Below are 18,051 nucleotides of genomic sequence, written 5' to 3' on the forward strand. Positions count from 1 at the left end.
CTCAGAATTTTGCATTTCGAGTAAACCTAAAAACCAAGCTGGGTAACACAAAAGTGTCTGACAGCTAGACAGTAAAATGTGCCAGAAGACTAACGGACAAAGCAATTGATGAATTACAGGAATATTATGGGAAGGCCATTAGAGATAACTGTGACAAATTAGGGAAGCTGAAGAGGGCAGCCGGCCGAAGTGGCCGTGCGGTTCTAGGCGCTGCAGTCTGGAACTGCGAGACCGCTACGGTCGCAGGTTCGAATCCTGCCTCGGGCATAGATGTGTGTGATGTCGTTAGGTTAGTTAGGTTTAAGTAGTCCTAAGTTCTAGGGGACTGATGACCTCAGAAATTAAGTCCCATAGTGCTCAGAGCCATTTGAACCATTTGAAAAGAGCTGTCTGGAGCACTTTCTTTCATCGAACATCAACCGATGAAAAGCCATGTCATGCTTTGTGTCCACCAAACACTAGGTGTAAATATAGACAAGCTGAATTTCCTGGCACGCTGCCTGAATTTACACATAAATATTCTCTTCCTTTGGCAGTAATGGAGGCAATCAAAGCTTTTCACAGAGATTTGGCAAATACTGAGCTACTAAAGAAGTTCAAATGGCTCTGAGCACTATGTGACTTAACATCTGAGGTCATCAGTCCCCTAGAACTTAGAACTACTTAAACTTAACTAACCCAAGGACATCACACACATCCATGCCCGAGGCAGGATTCGAACCTGCGACCGTAGCAGTCGCGCGGTTCCTGACTGAAGCGCCTAGAACCGCTCGGCCGCACCGGCCGGCACTAAAGAAGTGTTTACGTCGGAGGAACCAGAATGTGAATCCGTCATTCAATATGTTGTGTGGTGCCGTGGGCCTAAAAATTTATTTGTTGGCCTTAAGACTCTAAAGTTAGCAGTGTCTAATGCTGTAATAACTTTTAATGGTGGGAACTGCGAAAGGCTTAAGGTTCTGGAGAAGTCAGGGGTAAGATTTTGACAGAACACAGCTAAAGGACTGTAGGAACTGAATGAGCTTCGTGTACGTGAAAAACAGTTATCTGCTCAGCAAATGATATAAGAAGCAAGACAGAAAAAGAGGTGGCAAGCACTGGGCTGTTGTGATACTGAAGAAGACACAGACTATGGGTCAGGACAATTCTAGTGCATAAGACGCTGAAATGCAAGTCTATATAAGAATTTGTTATAAAAAAATTTTAAACCTCAATATCTCTGAACTACGTTTTTTGCAATAAATGACCCGTTTTCCAAAAATCGTACCGATGGTAGAGACATGAAATTTTCACAGCATGCCAAGTGTGAGATTCAACACATATGGAACTAGAATAATGAAAATATCCTGAGTTGTTTTGTTTTTATGTTTATTTATTTACAAAATTCTGTAAAAAAAATTGAGAATTTGAAAAGAAAGATATTTTTCTAATATTAAAGACCTCATTACATTTCGAGAAAAGCAGCGAATGGTCGACCGACTAAGTCTTCTGTTAATTACCTAGTATTTGATTTGAATATTGATTTTACACATTTAGGAAGTGTAATGCAGTAGTTTAATGGAACCTTAGAATTTTTCAGTGTTTGTTCGACGCCTGCGTTTGTTACTGGGAATGACTGCAACAAAAAACAGAAAATTGGTTATTTCCAAATGTGTTAATTCGAGCGGTTTTTATGGTCAGGTTAAACTGGAAGTGAAAAATAACGATATGACCGAAAACCGGCAGTTTTAGCGATTATCGCCGTCCCTACAATGTAACTGCCCCTTTCCTTGGGGCGTTGATACCCGCCCATTTCCTGGAGGAAAACAACAGATTGCAGTGTGATAAGCAACAGGATGACTGTCTTGACAAGCTCCGGCACTGGTGACACACCCTGCACGATTTAACGTTCTTTAAGTACATCGTGAGTTAGCAACCACACTGAACGTTTTCGCATTTCCTTAGAGTACAGTGCGCCCACAGTTTTTGCTCTGGTGGACAGGGTGCCGAGAACATCGTCACTGATTAAATTTTGAAGAAAAATCATCATCAATAGCGACTGAATACCTCCTGTATAAGAAACCACCCTCGTTCTGCCAACAGCTTTGTCAAAGAGGGCGGAGGAACAGACAGAGGTTCAGGGCACTCTCTCGCCCGTAGGGTGAAAAACTGTTCCCAAAAGCGGAAGAATCAGCAATGATCAACGGCATGACGATGCAGAAGGCAATGGAAACCACTGCATTAAAGACACGTGATTTGTATCCAAACGGTATGTGGCCTGTAACTGAAAAAGTGTCATCATGACCGCTCCATTGGCGGAAGATTCCGGACTAGTCCTCTGTTTAGATCTCTGGGAGGGGACTGTCAAAGGGGAGGTGAACATAAAAAAAAGATCGAATAATCAACGAAAGGCTAACGATGTACGATCAGTTGAAAGAAGGAAGTAGAGAAAAGTTCAAGGCAATTCAGAAATATAGAAATACAAGTCACTTCGAAATGAAATAAATAGGAAGTGCAGGAAAGCTAAGGAGAAGTGGCTGCATGGAAAAGTGAAGAAATCTAAAAAGAATTGATGTTGAAAGGACTGACGCAGCATATGGAAAAGTCAAAATATCCTCTGCTGAACTAAAAAGTAAGCGAGATTTCATTAAGACTGCAATAAGAATGGCACTGTTAAATACGAAGGAGAGAATAGATGCCTTTAGGCGAAAAAAGTTTATTGAAAGCCTCTATGAGTGGGAACACTTGTCTGATGGCGAGATGCAAAAAGAAACTGGAGTCGACAGAGACGAGATAGGTATCCTGTATTAGAATCAGAATTTAAAAGATCTTTGACCGACTTAAGATCAAATAAAACAAGAAAGGATTGATAACATTCCATCGGAATCTCTAAAATCATTGGAGGAAGTGGCAACAAAACGACTGTTCATCTTGGTATGTAGAATGTATGAGACTGGCGATATACCATCAGACTTTTGGGAAAACATCACTCACACAGTTAAGCAGATAGGAAAAGCCGACAACTGCGAGAATTATCCCACAATCAGCTTAACAACTCAAACATCCAAGTTGCTGACAAGAATGATGCACAGAAGAATGGAAAAGATATTTGAGAATCTGTTAGATGACGATAAGTTTGGCTTGAGGAAAGGTAAAGACACCAGAGAGACACTTCTGACAACGGGGTTGATAATGAAGGCAAGATTCAAGAAAAATTAAAGCACATTTATGGGATTCGAAATTCTGAAGAAAAAAGAGTAAGCTATAGGGAAAGACGGGTAATATACAGCATGTACAAGAGCCAAGAGGGATCAATAAGAGTGGAACACCAAGAACGAAGTGCTTGGATTAAAATGGATGTATCTTTCGACCGTACTGTTCAGTCTGTACATCGAAGAAGCAATGACGGAAATAAAAGTAAGGTTCAAGAGTGGAATTAAAATTCTGGGTGAAAGGATGTAATGACAAGATTCGCTGATGATATAGCTGTCCCCAGTGAAAGAGAAGAAGGATTTCAAGATTTTTCTGAGTGGAATGAACAATCCAGTGAGTACAGATTATGGACTGAGAGAAAATCGAAGAAATACGAAAGTAATGAGAACTAGCAAAAATGAGAACAGAGAGAAACTTCAGTATTGCTGATAACGAAATGGATGAAGTTACGTAATTCTGCTACCTAGGCAGCAATAGAACTCATGATAGGCGAACCATGCAGGATACGTTTGGACCACAGCACTGTATGGTAGTGAAACGTGGACTGTGCGAAAACAGGAACAGAAGAGAGTCGAAGCATTTGACATGTTATTTTTGAAAACATCGCTAGAGACAGTTGGTGATCAAAATATAATATCTGAAATTAATTATGAAACAGTCGCAAATGCACATTTATTTGTAATGAAAGAGTTTTTGTGATCTAGTCTGTTTTATAATTAATTTCATTTGAGACGTGATGCTACATACGAATGTCGAAAATTAAGTGGACTGATAAGGTAACGATTGAGGAGGCTCTCGACAGGACCTCAGAGGAGGGGAGAATATGGAAAAATGCTCAGAAGAAGAGAGGATGAGATAGCAGGACACCTGTTAAGACATCAGAGAGGGTAAAAAGGGTAGAGGAATACAGAGACCGGAATACATGCAGCAAATAACTGACGACATAGGCTGCGATTGCTATTCTGAGATGAAAGATTGGCATGGGAGAGAAATTCACAGTGAGTTGCATCTACCCCGTCAGAAGACTAATGAGTAAATAAAAGAATGATAACACAGAAAGGAAGCCCCAGTGATTTTTTAAATATAATTGCTATCTGAAGCAGTACAAGGTACTTATGCTTTTTCAGGTCTCCTGTTTCAAAACCTCCTGTGGCAAGATCGTGGAGGGGGTGACATTGACACATGTATGAATAAAATAGCAAAGCCTGCCTCGCAGAGCCCACAGTTCAGCGATACCCACGATTCCACCTGCCCATCTCTGTTGAGAACTTTGAAAATCTACCTGTACAGAGACAAACTGTGATGAAAGTCCTATGCACCTGCAGGCAAGCAACCCCTTTATATCTAATTGCTCATGTGTACTAGGACACACAGTAGCAGCAGCATAGCCTGCCAGCAGACGCCTAGGACTCTCGTCACAGTTTGTCTCTTTACACACCAATTGTAGAAGGGTGTTCCAATTATCTTGGCTCCTATTTACATCGTAAGGTTACCCGCAATCGCTAGTACCTGTTGTTGTCATGAGAACTTTCCTGTTAGATATCTTCTAACAGAGATAACTACTACATTTTTTAGCTGAATGTTCCATACAAAACCACATTTATCAAGTAAATTTATTCTTCATTATTATCAGTGCATGGCCATTAAATGAAACATGTATATTGCTCAATTTTAAAGTATGTCAATATGCAGTGGTGACAAATAGTTTAGCATTACTGTCACAATATCTCACCCACCAGTACTTTGACACAATCGTAGTATGTGAACATCTAAGGAGAATTTCATTCCCGTTTCACCAGACAGAATGGGATTCACCTTCTGTGACTTTTTCACTTCTGCGAGGTACATGTAAAACACCCGATTACCGACAATTCTTCAGAATCTTTCTACAAGCAGTCTTGAGCACTCGCTAAATAAGCTGTTGCCATTTTGTCTAATAGTTCTTGTTTCGTGTATTTTACAAGACAGTGAATGACAGTGTTCGGAAAGAATAGTTTCCAGAAATTCAGAACCGTTTCCAAAAATATTATTTCAGTCTTTACACCTGGAACTGTGTGACAATAAATGACAAGCAGTTTTTTGCTGGAGGAACTTCATTCCTGAACCATTTTGTTTTCAATCCCTTCCCTGATACGTATCACAGCTTGCAGAAGTTGGGGCTACTACAGAAGCAGATGCAGAACCACTGTCAGACTGCTCTGTTGCCATGTCGTTCTCTTCATGCTCGATGAATCGCTACCTGAACACAAGCCGTCTGTATGGATACTGAAGTTTAGTTGTTCCTTCGGTCACATCCAGAAGCAATTCGTCTGACAAGACTACTTTATTATAAAATTTTATGTATTTTCGCATCTGACAGAGCATGTTGTGTACTTGGTGAACGCAACTGTTTCATTCAGTTCATAAAACTCAATAAGTATATCTACTTTGCATGTAAAAATGTAATGTATGCAGAATGAGTGAAGGAGAAAAAATTAACTTAGTTTCATTTTACTAGCACAAAGAAACAGGCTAAGAAAGAAGCAAGGTGAGGTTTCAGGAATATAGAAGACATTGTTATGTAGTAAATCCTCTGTGAGAAAAAATCTAACAAAGCACACTGCTTCAAACAAAACAATAACTAGCAACCTTCAATTGTGATTTTACCAACGACAGATGCGCCAGCTGCAGGCAGAGATATTAAAGGAAACATTGCTAGATCAACGCTTCAATATCTATATTGCAAAATTTACCTAAAATCGTGAATGTTAAATTTTTTTCTGAAGCACAGATCATGAGTTAATATTGTTCCTACTATCCTGATAACTCTTCCAGAACTGATGTTCAGGTACAGGTGCAATGCAGTGGTTCATAACTACTTTATATATAAAATTGGCCTAATTGTTTCAATAGCGCAGATATAAAGTTAGTGACTTCGTCAGTTATTACAGTCTCTGGTGTTCCGAGTTTCAATTAGCTCTGGTTGACTATATCCTGCGCCATTTCCAGCTCTTGATTTTGTATAGCCATCATGATCAAGTAATGTGAGAAATTATCATTTATAGTTAACACCTATGGATTCCCTGCTGGCGTTTGTGTGAAGGGGCCATTGACGTCCACTCCAGTCATTTGGAATGGTCAGTCCATCTCACATAATCTTTCGCTGATGACTCATATCGGCTCCTTGAGTGAAAGTTATGCAGTTCCGTATGCAACGCTTTACATCTATTTTCTGGAGTGATGTGCTCTGTAGTGGGTCATACAATGTGTTCTGCTAATATGGAACCTGAGATTGACTCAGTATTTTGTTTTTCAAGCTTTCTGGTGCAACTGTGCATGGACCTCACATCGTTTGCTTGTACACCACTACATCGTTAGAGATGAAGTGCATTTGCCTTACAAACTGCTGACATATAAGGTCAGGGGCCTGGAACCTGTGCCAGTCATGTGAGCTCACTCACATGTGTTCTACAGTGTATCCATCTGCAATCTTGCAAAATTTTCTTGAATGGTGTACGACCTCAAAATAAAATTCGCCTTAGCCCTAAATCCCAGGAGGTTACAGTACAAATTTTATCTTCTATCCCAGAAGTCATTTTAGCGCTGAATGATCTGCTATGACCTTAAACCATTGCCCATACAGTTAACTACAGAAATAAGTGACGCCAAAAATTAGTACGAGTATACCATTTTTGGTAGCTGAATAGTTTTTTCCCGCCTTAATGTTCTGTCTAGAAGTGTATGCTACTGGGTATTATTCCCTGTCTACTTCTTTTATTTAAACACGTCATCAAGTCACCCAACAATATAAACTGATTTTGATGATCAGGAGCTGCAAGGATGGGACCAGTGGTTAATAATTCCCTAAGTCACTCAGTTGCTGCTTCGCAGTCCAGTGAAACGTTATTCCCTTCTTTAACAAAGGAGTAAGCAGTCTTGTATATTTTTAGAATTCCTATAAAAATTAGCGACCAAGAGATATGATTATAACTCTTACTGGGCTTCGAGTTGGAAAATACTTTATGGCTTGCACCAGTTGTTGTCACTTCATACATAGTCATGCCTAATCATGTGGCCTAAATAGTAAAAAAAATGGTACTTTTCTAAATTAAGTGTCATTAGCATTGCACTTAAGTGTTCAAAAACCTTTTGTAGATGTACCACTTTCTCCTGGATGTTCTTAGAGAAAAGAATGATATTGTCCCAATAGACCACGGATTGATTTGCTTTCACTCCCAGTAGCTCCCCTCTAACAAGCGCTGGAAAATCGCCGGTACATATTTGAAATCGAAAGGCATGCGTCGATGACTGGAATGGCCAAGCAGAACCGAAAAAGCTGATTTTGATCGATCTTCTGATGCTACTTCTAATTGGTGGTACCTGCTTCATAAAACCATGGTAATTAAATAACGCCATTGCCCCAGACTTTCTAAGGTATCCGTAGTGTTAAGCACAGGTACATGTAAGTTGTTGTTTGCTGATTAAAATACCTATAATCACAGCAGAGCCACTGTAATGTTCAGCATGCAATATGTGTCAGTTGTTCTCTAGTTTAAATACTTATAATCGCAGCGGAATCTGTGAGCCTTCTTATCATTTCAGGATTTCTTTGGCACAAAGGCAACTGCTGCTGACCAGAGACAAGCCCATATTATATTCCATCATACAACTTTTCATCAAAACTCCTTCATCACTGGTTGTAGATGATGGGGCACCGAACGGCGGTTTGTTCCCAGCGGGAATTCTGTGCTACATTAATGGTTAGCAGGCAATGGTCCAGGTGAGTTAAATAATTCCGTGTACTCTTCTAATAATTCCAGTAATCTCTCCATGTCTACAGTACCTTATCCATCCATATATGATATCTTTTCCTTTAGTGTGGTTAAATCGACAGTCCTGCCCTCATGTATGATACATTGAAATCCCTATTCAACTCATCTTTCTCTTCCACTTCTGAGCTTTTCATAGCCTCTGCTCTTCTATATCGAAATTGTCTACATAAATGGGCACAACCCAGCTTCTATCGATTTACTGCACAAAACACAAGCCTCCCCGTGCCCTATCCAGTCCTTCGTTCTCTGGTAAGGGCTCTACCACACACAAAGTGTTAATCGGCAGATCAGTCCCTACATTAATCCAATTCAGCTTTCCTGTAATTTTCAGTATTCTGTCCCATGAGTCAAATCCTAGAAACCTTGTATGTAGTTTAATTAATTGCCTTTCTTGATGTCTCGGGTGTTCCTTGGTGCAGTTTAGTTCTTTCAACAGTGAAACCAAGACGAAACGACGTCCCATCGAGATATACTACGTGCTCTTGTAGTTCGAACTTTGTCGTGATGTTTAACTAGGAAGTACAATACAAGAATGTCATTGTAGCTTAGTACCTCTGCAAAGTTGCCATATACGCCTTGGAAATTCGACCAATTCCCAACGCAGCACGTGAACATTATTGCCACTCGCACCACTTAACCTACAATTTTGTTGGGTTTAAATCCAGGGTACCAGATACACTCAGGCTCGTCACGAATACTTGCGATCCTTATCCAACAAAAAATTACGTAGTGTTCCCTTTACACAGCTGGATACAGAAATGTTTGACATTGATTTTGGACAGGTGTGTCCTGCGATCAAACTTACTGGAAGCGTTGTGCAGTCCTCACTACACCCCCTGTCCCGTTTATCAGAGCTGAGCGATAGTTACCCTGATTTAATCTTCCTCGCGACTGTCGATATTTCTGAGTGGAGTGCTCGACAAGTTTGAGCATTTGACACTAACTCGCTTTCCGTCGGCCTAGTCACTAAGACCATTTCACAGACAAAGCTACCACAATTGGTGCTGCTTGATCCAAGGTTTCCGGAAGTCCAATGCGCACTTTCCATGACATCTCAGCCAGTGGAACCCTTCAAAATAAATAAAGCGCCCCTTTCTCCTGGAGAACAGCGTTATTGGCATGGTCGCCATTCGTCAGTTCATGTGTATTAACGTTTTTTTTTGATTGGTCTACAAAATTTTCTACCGATTTCGCATGTTTTTGAACTACATCGTTGAGTTGTTCACAATAATACTTAGCAGCATTTTTTCTTCTGTAACGATCTACTAGCTCTTTCTGACATTCCGCAAAAGACTGGGTAGTCCACATCTTCCCATTACACGTTATTTAATTATCTTCTATCATTCCCTACACATAACAACTGCTCGCTACTCAAGTTCCCTAACTTAGCGGCTGTTTGTAAACTACCAAAATAATTCTTCACCAAATGTACCCAAAAATGTGCACTGGGGCATCACCAACTTCAGTGGTAATGGAGACACCTTAGAAGTTGATCGGTCTTTTCTTTCACCCTTTAAACGATCTATACCGGTCAGCCAGAACAATATGACAGCCTACCTACTATCGATATAGACCCATCCAGTCGATAGCAGTTTCACCTGGTGACGTGTCACTTCTAGTCAGACGCATGCACTATGCACGTAGTATCAGTGAGGATACTGTCCACGTGTAGAATGGCGAAGGCGCACGATCTATCTGAGTTTGACCGAGGGAAGATTGTGATGGCCCAGGAAGGCACAGAGTTGGAAGACTGGTAAAACAGGACAGGTGGCGAACTGTGGTGGAACTAACATCAGACTTAAATGCTCGGCAGAATACAAGTGTGTCTGGAAACACAATGCACCGAACACACCAGCGATGGGCCTCCACAACCAACGACCCATACTTGTACCAACATTGACATCGAGGCACCGGTAACTACAACTGAAATAGACACGTGACCATTGGGTCTGGACGTTGGCCCAGTGGCAGAATGTTGCATGGTCTGATAAATCCCCATACCCCCTTCATCGTGCCGATGGGAGGGCGCGAATACGTCTCCCTCCAGGACAACAGCTCCTTGACACCTGTGTTGCTGGTGAGAGACAAGCTGGCGGCAGCTGCATTACACTATGGAGAACATTCACGTCGGCATTCATGGTTCTAGTGCGGCCAAGGTGTATCATGCACTGGTTGCAGACCTCGTAAACCCCTTTGTGGCGATCAGGTTTCCGGACATTTTTCAACAAGATAATGCGCTATGTCAGAAGGTCGGAAGTGAGAAACACGGTGGCGAGCTCCAGTTGAGGTGACGGCCCCCCAGCTTGCCAGAACTGAACTTGATCGAAAACATCTGGAATGTGACTGAACCCTCCTCGGAATTTACAGGAATTATATGACTTGTGTGTGCAGATGTGGTAGCAACTCCCTCCAGCGACCTACTAAGACCTCATTGCTTCCATGACACGATGTGTCATCGCATGTCAGAGGTGGACATACCGGCAATTAGTAAAACCTCATCATTATCTCAAACTTTAGCTGCCTCATCCGGCAAATGCTGTATTGTATCCTGGCATGTTACTTTTCTACATTTCCCCTTACTATTACAACCACAGGCGTACAATAAACCCAAGCAGAAAAGAAAGGAAGGGAAATGATTACAAACTGACGAAACTGAAGGTCAGCATTTTACTTGGAGGCTTGCGCTTATTGGCACTGTTGCTGCATCCTCTTCATTTCTGCCTTTCGTTGGTCCGTCGTAACAGCCTTCAGCAATTGTTTGGACACGAAGTGTAACAGGTTATCGCTTTGGGATGATGTGGACGCCGGGTTCTGTGCTGAAGATGGGGGGAGATGCCGGCGATGCACGCAGCCAGTCTGTTGCCGAGACTCCTTAAAACAATCATGCATGCAATGTGGATCACTGCATTTGCAGCGGGCAATCAGGACAGCATCATAATTACAGGGACGACTGGCAACTGTTGTACGTCGTAGTAAGGCCAAGCTGTGCTGATGACGACGGGTTGGACAGGTGTGCCAAAATATTGCAGCTCAGTGCTGAGTGTTTCTGTGTCGCCTGGAAACCTCTGGAGCGGAGGCCGGAGGCTGGGATGCGGCAGCTACCATGCAGCAGGCAGGGACACCGTGGAAGGCTTCTGACATCCCAGGTAGTTGGCACGCGGTGGCAGCGTCTGTTGAATAGTGAGCTGGCTGTGACTGTGACCTGATGTTGGCTCTGGGCTATTTTCCATGCCGCTAGAAGTTGAGGACTCAACAGAATTAATGTTCTGCCCATTTATTGACTGCAAGCGTAGTTGATTCTTGACTGTGGTTATTAGTGCAGCACGCAGGTTTCCTAATTGTGCAAACGAAACTTTTTCGCCATCTGGAATGTAGGGAAACAATATGCACAAGTAATTCTGTAATGTCGCATTGAACTGTCAGCGTAAATACGCAAGGAAATTGATCACCCGCTTTCTAAGGACTTAATTACACCGTTATTGATGCCTTTGTCTCCTACTGACAGATAAGTAAGAGGCATCAGATTGCCCGTCGTTTTTTTCGTTACCGTTCTTCCGCTATACATGTGGTTGTTTAGCGTGTGCTTCATATTTTGGTGGGAAGGGCACAATATTCTTTCAAATCGCCTCCAGCGCCGCGTATTTTCGCTTAAAACAGTTTTCTAAATTTTGAGTACTTATGTTGCAAAATTATTTCTGTTTACCTATTGCTGTTTCTCTTCTCGTCGAGAGAGGAAGTTTTCCAGGTTACCTAAGGTTTATCACAGTATAATGACCTAAGATAGCATAGTCTTTTTTACTCGCGACAATTTCCCAGTGATTTCCATCAAAATCGCTTTCCGTGAAAAAGACTGAACGGTGATATCTTCTTGCTGCTTGCAATGTAACATTGTCATTATGTTCTCATACTTACGACTGAAAATCAATTAGACATTACCTAAAATATTTTCAGGAACGTGCTTCGTAATATGAATTCCCTTCCTAAATCTCTCGTTTCTCCTTATACGATACACCATGCCGAACTCTGTGGTTGGATTTACTGCTGGGCTTAGGTCTTCTTCGTTCGTTTATTGTCCTGAATCTGAGAGCACATGGATAATCTAAGTTTCAGTAGTGCCGGAGTAAAGAGCTCTCTCAACCATTTACAAAATATAGGAATCGTGAAAGATCAAGAACGTTTGCAGCTTACTCCGACTTGCAAAGAAATAGTGAGCAATTTCAATGACAACAAATAATTTCTGTAAGTTTTAATGAATAAATCCGAAAAATATGCCATCAAATATTAGGTGGTTTCTGACGTAAGTGGAACTCAAATAATGCGTGCCTTGTACCAGGTACGTCTGGGGACTGGTTAGATACACTGAATTGTATCTGTAATTATCGATGTTAAAAAAGTAGAGGACTGATACTGCGAAAGTATAAATAATATGAATGAAAGACTGTGTAGCAGATACTGAATTTTATTTACCGCAACTGTAAGTGTTCCTGTCGTGTAACGAAAGGTAGAACCTACGCTTCTAAGGAAATTTCCGATATCACTTCCACACACATTTTTCGCCAAAAGCTTTACGGGCCGTATATTCTCAGTGCAGTAGCAGCGCTTCTGGAACACACGAATGTGAGTAACGTGTTTCCGAAAAAAAAAAGATAAAAAGAATCCACCGCTGCTGCCGGCTGATGACATTAAACTTTTACAAGCAACAGAATTTTTTAAACGTCAGCGGACAAAGAGACCGAGGCAACAAAAATAAAAAAAAAATAAAAACGAAAAACAAAAACAAGAGTCTAAAAAATAGGCTGGCTGTAAGCTTGGGAGAAAGCAGGTGGAACAAAGAGCACCCCAGGGGGAATTTGAGCGTTCACCGGACCTTAACGAACTCGCTCGCCCTTTTTACACTACCGAATAAAAATTGAAGTCTTTTTTCGAAAGTGAATAATGCTTTCGACGACGCGGCGTACGTTTGTGCTGAATCCCACAGGTTACAGTGCCTGATCCGTAAGGACCGTCCAGTTCTGCAGTTGTCTGATGTGGGCTCGAGGTACGTAAGAATAAAATGAGAACTATTTAAGGGAAGGCTCCCGCTGCCAGATTCTGTTTCCGTAAAATACTTCTGGTTATGTGATACCGTCATAGTATGGTAAAACGACCTATGTTTCGGCCAGTATTATTGACAACTTTCGTAATAATGAAACGTAATTACAGCGGTACAGAGTGATCCAGTTGCTCCTACCGATGTCGTTTTACGCAATCCGCAATGTTATAACTGCCCTTCAAAAACCATGCACGAGATTTTCAGATTCTCTCTCTCGCTACGCGCAAACTATTAGTCCTACCGAAAATATGAATGGGACCTTTTTGTAGGAATTTTAGTGTAACTAAATTCTCTACTGAGATGCGTTTCTGCTGGAGGCCACGGTTTTAGAGTTATGCAAGAAAAACGTACAGAAGTGACCTTCAAACGTATCCCTACTCTCACCCTCTTCTCCCACAGACAACAATTCTAGTACGTTGTTAACGCCACTGCCTCCAACCACTGTACAAAAATTTGCGACTGCACGCATTATTTACTAAATTCGATATGTTCTGGTCTTTATTGACTGGTGTTATTCCGCCACCGGCTTAGTCGAGCACTTACAAATTATAAAACGGACGTGGTATAAATGCTGTCTAACAGTTTCGTGAATTTTACTAGCATGATGTAAACAATTACATCGTTATATTAGTCAGGGTTTCTGATTACGAAACTACTGCGCTTGTAAGGGCTATGTTTGGAAAAAGTTGTCAGCATAATCAGTCTTAGCGTTATGTTTACAAAAGTCGTTTTTCTTTCATTACCCTCAAGGGCACGTTTAAATTAATAATGTTAACGAAATAGTGGACTATGCTGGTGGCTTAATAGCAAAGTCAACGGAGACCAAAAAAGTCGAATATCGAAAATAGCTTGTGTAACCGTAAATCTTTGTACAGTGGTAGGAGGGAGTACCACAAACAACATAATAGAAATTCTGAGTGGAAGGGATGAGCGTGTAGGTTGAGGTACATTTGAAGATCGCTTTCATACTTTTTTTTTATTTAGTACCTCTAAAGTCGTGGCCTCCAGCGGAAACGCATCCTAGTATAAAATTTAACTACTTTTCAATTGACGGCTGGTGTGGCCGATCGGTTCTAGGCGCTTCAGTCTGGAACCGCGCGACCGCTACGGCCGCAGGTTCGAATCCTGCCTCGGGCATCGATGTGTGTGATTTCCTTAGGTTAGTTAGGTTTAAGTAGTTTTAAGTTCTAGGGGACTGATGACCTAAGATGTTAAGTCCCATAGTGCTCAGAGCCATTTGAACCATTTGAACATTTCAATTTCTACGAAAAGGTCCTGTTCGTGTTTTTCTGTTCGACTAACAGTTTGCGCATGGCAAGCGAGAGAACGTGAAGATCTAGCACGTGGTTTTTGGAGCCACATAAACATTCCGGGCTGCATAAAACGACTTCCGTAGAGGAAATTCAGTAACCTTGTATACGTTTTTGGTTCTACATCCCTCCAGTTGAAAATGTTTATGCATCCGGGTATAATGTGTTTCGACTGGATGACAGGATGAGTGCGGGGAAAGGTCAAGACCGTTTTGTGTCATTTCTTCCTGGTTATCCTTGGCGAACTATGTGCAAGCCGCCCACCTGGGAGAGTCCTGAACGCGATGTTTCACAAACAAACAAACCAGAACAACTTGGTGATTCATATACTAACGAAAATGAACTTAAGCGGTGCACTTCAACATCTTCAGGAAGCAATTGAAGCCTGCTTGGTGGGTCTTTTTGAAGATGCAAACCTTTGTGCAGTACATACAAAGTCTGTGATCATGATGCCTAGAGATACTTAGTTTGCTAGGTGCGTCAGTGGTGAACATGCTCGAATGAGAAATGATCTTGTAGAAGTGTCCCGTTCCAACCCACGCACTGAGCGCAACCAGCTACTTTTGACTCTGCTAACGTTGAAAAGAATTTTTTTTAACACCAGCAACTTTAAAGACATTTTATTGCCCATCTCATTTAAAGGCCTAGTGAATGTAGTAACACATTTTGCACTTGAAGAAGCCATTGTAATTTGTGTCCACTAAGGATGAATTATTAAATTGCTAATGTGCATATAAATTCTCTAAAATACCAGTAAAGCACCGTGCATCAGTGATACTGACAGGGTGCAGGCTGAACTTTGCAAAATACGAATCGCTAACATGAGTAACAAACGCAGTGATAGTGTCATAAACGAAGCTATTGCAACAAATGACAGAGTCTATGTCATCCAGCAGCGACAACCAGGAAAAATCACCCGTCAGCCGTACAGGCCGCTGGTAATAGGCTGATAATCAGGCTATTTGTTTTAACAACAGAGAAATAGTAGACTTCCGGAGATAAACATAACGGGAGTAGACCTTTATTGAGCTACGATTGCTGACATGTCTACACAAATTAGACTGAACGCTCCATCGACACGCATGTAGGGTTTAGACAAAAATTTTAAACATCAAAAAGCAGTACACATTACTATACATAATACAGTGTAGAGCAACAACTGGCGTTCAAAAAAGCCCCCGGTCGTCTCGGTTTCTGCATGGTGTTCTAAGGGAATCTTACACCATTTGTAAGCAATATGCAACAAATATGTATAACGTAGCTACAGCCTATATAGCCTACGTTCATATGTGAAATTGGACTCGATAAGCAACCGGAGCTACCTCTAAACGGAATCTAACTTGCATAACACTGCGTGCGTGTTGTATGAGTGTCAGTTTCACTATCATTTAAGCTCTCAACTAGTCGTTACATGGGAAACTTAAAATTAACATTTCGATAGGCTATCTGCCTGCCTATTTGAATTTGAATTTACAAGTGATACACAATCTGACTTGTGCAACGGAATTTACTGAACTAGATTACATGGCATGTTGTGGCGTGTCGGTGTCTCTGTTCTGGCACCACGTTTTGTACTCACCCCTTTAGATGGCTGCCTTTGTCCATGTGGTTTGCAGCAATACGCAGCAGCAGCGGCTAAAGCCTATTGTTACTATGAATGAATTTAATAAAAAGGGGTTTGCTTGGATCCTGTTAGCTACTAAATAACTTTTGGAAAGAGATTTCATTAAATAAGTCTATTTAAAACTTCAGAATCATCATGAACAAGTATCAATAATGATAATGACAAATGACGTATGTGTCAGTAATGGCTGAGTGCCACATTAACAAATTATTTCAATTTCAAAATTGCATTAACATTTAGTAACCACAGCATATTATTTGGGTGTGGAGAATAATAATTATTATTTGGAGGATAGAGGCTCCTTTCACTGACAAGCAAAACATGGGATTATTGCATACTCGGACTAACAATCACGAGCCTAACGCTGCAATTGCTTTTGCGCTATGCTTGCCAGTTTTACCTTGAATTCCATCTTCAAGCGTAGTTAAGCCATCTAAACCTCTCCTGGCTATATAAATGAAATCAGGCCTTGAGTGTGGTAAGATCTGCCATCACCGGCGTGAGGGCAGCGTGACTCGTCTTCTGTCTCCGAGCTCTCGACCGACACTACTAGTTCCACTCTCGCAGACAGACCTCGTGTCACAACAATGCTTAGAATCGCGCTCCCACTTTTCGTCCTCAGATTGTTACTATCGATATCTGAGTGCTTCCACAGTTCAAATTATAGCGTTAAGTTAGATATATTGTTTTAGTAATGGAGGGTTCTGACTATTTCCTTACACTTTCTTCCAGCAAAAAACTAGCAGATTCAAGTAATGATGATAAGGTGGATGGCGATCAAGCACCTTTCTCTCCAAAGTAGACCACAAGGGCTCAATAATATTGAGATCCGATGACTGCGTTGCCTAGGGGAGGTGAGACACCTCATCTTCGTGTTCACAAAACCAGTCCTGGACGGTGATCTGTTTGAACAGGGGCCCTGTGGTCTTAGAGCAAAGCATCATCGGGGAACGAACACAGTAGCCTGATGTGGACATCATCAGCCAAAATTGGTCTCATACTCCTTGGCAGTAATACGACCTAGCAGAATAACTATGAGACCCCTTGGAATATACCTCAATATGGCTCCCGAAATCATCACCGAACACCCACCCAGTTTCCCTCTTGGGACATAAATTCGGCCAGCCGTTGGAAACAGTCTGAAACAAGACTCATTCGACAAAATGTCTTTCTTCCATTGATCCACAGTCCATGTCTTCTCTTCCGCACTACGTTTTCCTGTCATGATGAATGGATTTTAAATTCCAACTGGCCCTTCGGTTCCCTGCATCTGGAGCTTCCTTCGTGTTGTTTCGATGCTGAAAGGTTTCGTGAGCGGGAAATTCATTTCTGCACCTGTCGTCCTCTCATATTTCGTGGCAATCTTCTTCAATGACCGTCGATCACTCAATAAACACTTTTATCCGAGTTAGCGGATGACGTTTCTTCGCTTTCCCTAGATGCGCCATAAATTTTCGATACCGTACCTCTTGAATTACTAATCTTGGAACATTATTCTTGCTTGCGGACGCACCCACCATACGAATACTTGGCTCCGACGTAATGCACTCACAACTAAGCAGAACGCTATTCTGACCATGACTGAGACTTGCAAAGAATTGAGGACATTGCACAGGTATGGCTCGTGGTCAAATATAACAGCACAACCGCCGGGCTTGGCCAGCATCTGCGTTACGTTCAAGCATGCCAGGTGTTTCCCTATTTTTTTCCAATCCCTTTACTGCGGAGCACAAGCGATATATACTGTTTCCTTAGCAGACTTAACTAGCAGTTCAAATTCAAATGGCTCTGAGCACTATGGAACTTCACATCTGAGATCATCAGTCCCCTAGAACTTAGAACTACTTAAACCTAACTAACCTAAGGACATCACACACATCCATGCCCGAGGCAGGATTCGAACCTGCGACCGTAGCGGTCGCGCGGTTCCAGACTGAACCGCCTAGAACCGCTCGGCCACGCCGGCCGGCCTATACTAGCACTGCCACAATATCGAGACACGTGCGGTAAACTCACACGATTTAA

Source organism: Schistocerca piceifrons, chromosome 1 (assembly GCF_021461385.2).
Source record: "Schistocerca piceifrons isolate TAMUIC-IGC-003096 chromosome 1, iqSchPice1.1, whole genome shotgun sequence".
Lineage (NCBI taxonomy): Eukaryota > Metazoa > Arthropoda > Insecta > Orthoptera > Acrididae > Schistocerca > Schistocerca piceifrons.